We start from the raw sequence: 8,934 nt of genomic DNA on the forward strand, positions 1-8,934 counted from the left end.
TTTTTAACTTATCTAAATTTTCTTTTGTGTTAGAGTTATAACGACCCACGCTAATCCATGCAACATCAATTTATATAAAAATTTGTTGGATAAACATTATATCGATACGAGTGATTCTAGGGCTACTCAGGGTGAAGGCCCCTCAACTAAGGTAGTGGAAGAAATGATGCTAATTAGTCTTGTCGATGGTGCGACAAGCTCTCTAACATCTATTTCGAATATTCCTCCCATCACCATCGTTCTTGTTGCCCCCACCGATTGGGAGGAAAAGGCCATGAGAGGGAAGGGCAAAAGAAAGTATAGAGAGTGATCGACTATAATCTATTTTCCCAAGCATGGTCATTGAGGGGGGAGACTTCAAGCCCTCTTGTTGGCGAGGCTTTTGGAACAAACTTTAGAATGAGGTACAAAGTCTCCTTCCACCTTAACCCTAACGAGAAAAAGCTAATAAAAGGGTTATCTAAGGCCAATGCATTAGTTCTTGTGATTGAGTTCAGCTTATGAGTGGTTGCTTTATACTAGAGGGTAACTCACCGACCTGTCAGAAGTGGTCTGATTGGAAAATCAGCTGGCAAAAACCTAAGTCGACCTCGTCATTCTCCTCAAAGCTAACAAGGTCTTGATAACCCTATCGAAGGATCTCAAGGTTGCTTATGTTTAGAAGGAAAAAGATGTTGTTGCGAGAGGTTCTACCTTGGTCAAAACCCTTCTCAGGGAAAAAATTTGGTGGTATGAAAGGGTACATCGTTTGATTATTACATTTGAATAAGCTGAAATAAAATTTGAGTTATGAGGCATTCCACGTGTTCAGTATGGGCTTCCCGTCCAAGCATTCCAATCGATATGCATTGTTGCCCAAGCTTTCAACAACTCTAAATGGTTGTACCCAATTTGTAGCAAGTTTGCCATTGTTAAAACAAGATCGTCTAAAGAGAATGAATTTTCTAGCATCTGAGAGTTTTTAAGTTTAACAAACAACATTTAATGAAATATCATTTAGAGATGTATAATGTTTGAACATTGTGCACATCAGAACATTCTTACTAAATGCTTATAAGACAGACCATGATGTATCAATTATAAAATATTTAACAACATTTGACAAAGACACGTCTCATAAAAGAAGTCATAAACACCACATCTTATCAATTGCGCACTACTTGAAAAAGCTCAGACTTGCGCTAAACGCTTATTATATGAAACATCCTTCAACACTATCTCAATGTATAAATCATTAAAGGCATGTACATAGTGTGCCTTGTTTGTTCTATTTTTTCCTCTTTACTTGTGTAGATATTGACAACTCCAAGATATGCTCAAAAGCACTGCACAAGGATCAAAAAGACATTGTGAGATAGGAAGACATTCTTGGAATGTTTCCTAATGCTTTACGTCTTACTATAGTCATACAAACTCTAACTACGAAAGCAATGCTACTCTTTCCAAGGCATAGAAAAGTAAATATTTTCATACAAGAAGCCACCTAATCTCAACAAAGTCAACTATCTGTGAGTAAAAGGGAGACTCGCACAAGAGAGTAGAAGAACTTTTGCTATCATTGTATCGTTACACTATTATTCTCTCATAAGCTTACATTGTGTAATTCTGTTCATAGAACAAAAGAAAGAACTTCATAAGTTCTCAGATTTCTTTGTATTGTATTTATCCTCTTATTGAGAGTTATCAGAATTTGTACTTCTAAACCAACATAAATTTTGTTTAGAATTTTGAAGATAATTAAAACACTTGTACTGTTTAGCTTATGAGAGTTAAACTTTCTAGACATTATGTCTAGGATTGATACTAGGAGTTGTTAGAATACTTTAATACCAGGAGTGGTTAAGCTCAGACTAGTCAAGATTAACTATGGTTATTAAGAGTGGTGAGAATACTCGGTGTGTACCAAGAATGGCTTGTACTTGGTTGTTATCTTGGATAAGATTAATCGAACCTTTTAATAGTTCTTGAGAAAGATTGGACGTAGCTTAAGGTTGAGTAAACTAGTATAAAATACTTGTAGTATTGCTTTATATGCTTAAAACGTTTTCCTAAATGTTTGTTTAAAAATACAAACATCTAACAACTATTGCAGACTGTCTAACCTTTGTGATGGTTATTAAGCATTAATATGCGAAAAAAGTTTAGAAAAACTATTCAACCCCCATTTTCCAGTGTTTTCTTGTGATTTCAGCCATGACCTGACTTCTTACGAGCATTGTTTGTCTTCCTTCATACTACATCCTGCTTAACAAAGCTTTGTCGGTTGACCTTGGAGTTATAATGTTGTGCCATCATCCGTTGGCATGCTTTGACCATTATTGTTGCCTTTGTTCGGTCACCGTGTCGAGCTTTGCCCTCATTTACCACCCATCTTTTGTCAAATGATATCTTTCTCAACCTACAACACCTTTATCTCTTCTTCATTTCCTTTGCATATCATCCATCTACCTCTACATCCTTTTCATCTTTTCCATCCAGTCCATCTAACGTTTCCTCTAACGTTATGTTACTTACTATGTTTCTTGTGGTTACTGTATGGGCTTGAGAAGTTTTTGTTTGATCCTAATATAAGTGTCAAAATGTTTTGAGTGTAGAATCGAACGACCACTTAAAACAATTCTCTTGTTGCTTATTCCTTAATTGTCTTCTTCTTGTTTGGATAATTTGTTCTCCAATCAATCAGGTGTATGTGCTAAATATATTCCGATGCTTAAGTTAACTCAAGTTCAATCAATTAAGGAGTTAAAACTATAATAAATACATAGTAAAATTCTCAACAATCATACTCTTAATCTGTATTTATAGTTTTGACTATAAACTTTTAATTAGATTCAACCTAAACGATCAATCGATATCTTTTGTGTACTGATTATCGGTCATATAATCATGTTATTTTAATTAATAGTTATTGATTTCTCGCTGTCAATACCCAATTTTGTTCGGATAATTAATTAATAAAAATATTATATATATATATATATGATAAAAAATAGCGATACTCGTCTTTAATATGAATTATATTCATAGTAATTTTCTATGTTTTTTCATGAATGATCACTCGTTGAATTCTTCCTTTATTTATGATAATAAATCTAGTCATTTTATTCTGTTTTTTGACAATCTTAACTTTGATTACTTGGGTAATAATTTTTTCCTATTGCAATTAGGATTATGACAGTTTTGAAAAAAAGACAGAGGAGTCGTCTTCATTCATAATTTATTCGTGAAAAAATACTGTCAAACTTCTGAAAAGAATAGTGTCTAATAAAATTTGGGACCTAGAATCAGTTAAGTAGACAGACGTGGTTTCTAAAAATATTTAGTTTCCCCTAAAATAAAAAATGTAGTTAAATATGTGTAAGACCCTGGAAAATAACGTACTTCCGCTGGAGTCCGCGTGGCAGTCGGAGAGCGAGACACCTCAGCAACGCACGTGGCGACCGCAGGAAGAGGCATTTCACCAACGGACGCCAGGTGTCACGCTGCATGGAGTCTGGAGTGACGAGCGCAGTACAGACCGCGTGTCACTCGGAGAACGTGACATTTCATTTACGAACGCCAGGTGTCATGCCGAGGGGAGTCGAGAATCGGTAGTGGAAAGCACGTGTCCGCTGAAGAGAGGACGTTCGTTCGGCGCTGGAAGCAAAACTGACATGTCTCAGAAAAACGCTCCACTCTCTGCACGCAACCCCTTTTCCCAATTTCTGAAGAGAACCTTTCTCTCTAGAAACCTCTTCTTCCTCTCTACTGAAACTTACCCTTTCTCTTCTCCGTTCATCATTCCGAAACCATAGGAGTACTCCCGACGCCGTAAGCTTAAATTTGGACCGAACAGATCCAAATTCTGAATTGGTAAGTTCTCAACCTTAGTTGTTCGTTCTTAGGTTTCATGCAAAACCAAGTTTTGGCTGCATGCAAGGGTATAGTCTAAGTATTTCGATTTTCATGTGTTTAGATTAAGTTGGAATTGTTGAGTGATCGTGTGGATAGAAAGCTGTGAGCGGACGAACCAAAACCTTGCCTATTGAACGTTTCAGTCACGAATCCGGGTAAGGGAAGCTTATTAATTTAATTCGTATGCTGTTGTATGTTTGTTGAAATTGATTTCATGTTACTGAATGAGTGTATGTATGTATCCAGTATATGTCTGAAGCATGATGTTTGATATGCCTGAAGTGTATGAATGTGAAAATGAGTATTTATTCGAAGTATGAGTTATTAATGTGGACGCCATAAAGTCTGGAAATTTATATTTGATGTGAAGTATAAAGTATGATCTGGTATTTGGAAAGATTCAAAGTTGAAAATAGTGGAAAATGTGAATTTGAACCTCTTAATATGATTATATACGTTCGTCATCGAATGGTCTTCTACCGTTCGGTTTTCTAGTAATCCGATTAAAGAGGAATTCCTTCATTTGGAAGGAACTCTGATCGAGGACGAGCGTCCTCATGTGGAAATAATAATCTTGGAGCGTTCGGCTCATAACAGTCGTACAGTAATATTTGAAATAAAGTAATATATATATACCTTATAATTCAAAGAGTTGTAACGCTCGGTCTTATACCTAGCGTTCGTAATAAGTAGCGCTCGATCTTACACCCAGCGTACGTCCTAAGTAGTGTTCGGTCTTATACTGAACGCTCGAATTTGTATTCAAATATTATACGTGTGGAAATAGCGTACGTCCAAATTCAGTAAAACTCCTTTTACCGCGTTCGGTCATTGACTGACAGTCGGTCTCTAAACTTAGAATTATTCTCATTATGGTTCTGAAATGGTCTTGAAGTGGTTTGATCCATTGGATCCGGCCTAGAGTCCTGTACTTAAAATATTTTTGAGTATTGATAAAATCTTCCGGGAGTCAGTTCATTTAACTGATTCCAACGGTAAGTAACGTTCGTCAGAAGTGATGCTTGTGTTCAAATTTATTCAGTTCCGAAGCGAAGGTTATCTTTCTCCTTACTCCCGTTCGTCCTCATTATAAAGAGGACTGAACGTTCGTTATATTATGAATTGAACGTTCGTTATTTTATGAACTTGGATTGGAAGATGAAAATAAAAATAAAGGGAAATATTATAAATAATGAACAATATATGAGATGAATAAGTGATGGTGGCTTTTGAACGAGCGTTCCAAGGAGGAACGACTCTATGATTTGAATGTGGAAAGTTGTATAGTATGAAAATGGTAAAGCTACTGATGGCAGTTCATCCTGATGTTCCGTGAGTGCTCGTCCTCACGTAGAGGGGAGTAGGTCATGTGTGGGAACGGCAGGAGGTCTTAGTCCTTAGGAGTACTTTGGACTGATAGGGCTAACCTCGGGTGGCAGCTGTTGAGTGTTCCCAGTTACTACATCACCCGGGTGCACGAACGCCTGTAGATACATGGATTCATACAGTCCGGACGGTCTGTCTTATGAGGGTTTTGGATGGTTATTTCTATGTTAATGTAATATTGTATTGTTGGTATGTTTAAATTGAATGTTGATGCATTGAATTAAATTATATAAGCTTACCCTTGTGTTTTTCCTTGTGTTGTCTTGTACCTGTACGTCCGTCCTGTCAATGCAATGATCATCCGTATGGATGTGAGCAGAAGGAGACGCACTGCTGGAGGAGGCGTTGGAAGACCAAATTTTAGAGGAAGAAAACTTAGTAGAAGTCGAAGTGAAGGCTGAGTCATAGGACGTTCGGTTTGTAGTTGTCTATTTTGGTTAGGTGGTCGTTCGTCCGTCTGTTGTCTTTAAATTTTTAAATGACCGTTCGGTGTCAATTTTGTAAACCGTTCGGTCTTGGTATTGTCTCTCTTATGGTTCACATCTAGTTAGGAAACTAGGTAAGGCCATTCGGCCAAAACCGTGCTCTCGTTTAATTAAGACTGATTTGGTTTATCATTAAATGTGATTAATTCTACTATATGGTGTTTACTGTATTTTTGGGATGTTACAATATGTATGAAAAATATTAATGAAATTATTTATTTCAGTCTATCCTAAATGTTTTTATTCATTTATAATTAAAATTCAGGACTAGTAATTTTTTATAAAAAAATGATTAGTTAGTTAACATTTTTTTACCTTTGAATTTTGAGAATTTTACTTTTTATTTTATATAATTCACATATAATGTGATAGGCTGTACCTGAAAGTCTTACAACGAAGACAACGTAAACTATATATCGAAATTGTAGACTCTTGCATGTCTTTTATTTAGAAGAAAATATTTATTTTATAAAATTTATAATATTTAAACTAACGATTGAATATAAGATGATACGATTGATTGTATATATATCATAGTACAGAACTTTTAAAATAACATAATCCCAATTAGTATAAAACTATTAAAATAACACATACATAGATAAAAATTTACAAAAAAAACTTGAGGTTACTAGAACTGAAGATCCTATCTTTGACGGACCAAAAACTATCTATTTTATTGCTCTTCTCTCTCTACCAAACGCTGAATTCTCTTAAATATGTCCTCCCTAAGCTCACACAATTTAGGTGATCATTGTAAAAGAGAAAATATACTCAAAGGCAGATAACACAAAAGCAAGGATAAATTGCCTATAGCCCTGATCGGTACCCATAAACAAGGACCTCCTGGACCTCCTGCTACTCTCACCACATGTCTCACTGACTCAACCCCACAAAAACGATGGCCTTATCTCTAGTCGCCGAGGTTCGAGCGTGAGATTATACATTTTTAATGGGTGGTCCGATAGCGGGTGGAACAATATGTCCAACAAACAACAATATCGCTAGGATAAACTCTAACCATGACATTAATACCATGTTAGAAGTGGACTTTAAGCCTAACTCAACCCCACAAAATCGGCTTGTAGGATGAGGTTTGCACCCACTTATAAACTATGAAATGACCTTATCTCTAATCGATGTGGGACTTCCAACACTCACCTTTCTGTACTTGAGAACTGATGATCATTAGAGTGTTGGAATAGACCAACAATTCAAAGCTCTATACATTCATACAATAATAACAATACAAGGCATCACTATGTAACCCCTCCACGAGGATCATGAAATTACGTCTATCAATATCATTCACATAATCAACCACATATTCATTATCATCATATCTCTCAACAATCATATATATACTCCTATGCATAATCATATACATAATCTTGTTTTGAATTCATATTATAAATCAATTCATACTCTACAATAAATAGTATAAATCAATCATTCAAACACTCACATACATGGAACACACTTTAAGAAAATACATAGAAACTTAGTTGTGATATTTTCGCTCAGCCACCAAGTCTGCTCGCTCAACTAAATGTATCTACTAGCCCACTCACTTAGCCACCACGACTCGCTGTGCGAAAACATAAATAGTGGATTATGCTCGCTAAGTGGCTACACTCACTCAGTGAGAAGTGCTCTGCTCGCTCAGCTAAAATCCATTCACTCAACGAGACTGTATAATTTGCAGCACCAAAATGGCAAAATTTGCACCCTTCAACTACTCATGACCTATCCTATGCATCTTTCTCAACTTCTAACACTCCTAGATTGTATTCTAAACTTAAATGGACCTAAACAAATGTATCTAAACCAACCTAAACTCGTTTTTAAACTGATCGATCATAAGATTCCACTCCAAAATTAACCAAAACCTCACTTTAGAGACCCAAATTGAATTCCACAAGTTATAGCTCATATTTGAGCAACTTAGGGGTTTGAACAAGTTATAATTGACTCAAAGACAAACTCCAACTATTCCAAAATGCCTTAAAACATTCACATCAAAATTTCACCTCTCAAGACCCCCAATTTGCACCTAAAAAGCATCCAAAACACCACCAATTGTATATCATACATTTCTAAACCATTTTTCTGCTAAATCACCACACAAATAAGTTTCAAATGACCATACCACAAAGCCTAAAACATTATTTTTCCATTTAGACCAGTTTGTCTAAAATCACCTATTATTTTTTTTTTTGGGTTTTACAACTATCCATATTTAAATTAATATGTACTAGATATAAGATGTCATGTATAATCATTCATATATCTTAACTATATAATTATATTAAAAAAAATCAATACCGGAATAGAATCTGAACAACCAAATTTATACTCTTTCAATGAATTTGATTTACTTAACATTTAATATGAAGTAATTAAATGAAAACTAACAATATTTTTCTATCTTTGCCTAAAATGCTAAAAATTATATAAAAAAGTATGTATGCAGGGTCAAGGAACCAATAGTATTACAAAATAATGTTGTTAAACCCCTCTCAATTAAATTCAAAATCAATCTTAATTAGATGACAAAAAAATTAAGTTCAGCAGACCAGCATGTCAGTTCGGCCGAAAAAGGCTATTTGAGACAATGTTTTTAACTCTGAAAGTCTGAACCAAGTTGGTCCACAAAGCTTGCTAGTCTTGCAGTTTAGTTGGGACAGTTTAACAGCCCGACCTCATTAAAAAAAATTTAAATCTACATCAAAATATTTCATATCAACACAGTTTGCCGACCAAGCTGATACAGTTCGATCAAAATTTGACTAAGATAAAAAACAACCTGGACTTCAATATGAAATAAACTCAACGTTATCCTATTTTTATGTAAAAAATAAAATATTTTAGTCTATTTTCATATGATATTAAAATTTCAATAACAAAAACATATAGACGAGCCCTGGGAGTCTAATAACATAACAATAAACTAATCGAGTTATAAAATTCAATTCATTTTTAATTAACAATCAATTCAACTAATTTTTGACAAGCTAATATCAAGTTGGATTTAAATGGATAAATTAACGTGTTTTGTTATCCGTAATCTTAGCAATAAATTTACTATTATAAATATAAATAGTGAAAAAATTCAATTAAAAATAATAAATAAAAACACTTACTTATATCATGAGTCAATTCAATGAAT

The sequence above is a fragment of the Vigna umbellata genome, chromosome 8 (assembly GCF_029865625.1).
Source record: "Vigna umbellata cultivar VRB3 chromosome 8, Vumbellata_1.0, whole genome shotgun sequence".
NCBI classification, from domain to species: Eukaryota; Viridiplantae; Streptophyta; class Magnoliopsida; order Fabales; family Fabaceae; genus Vigna; species Vigna umbellata.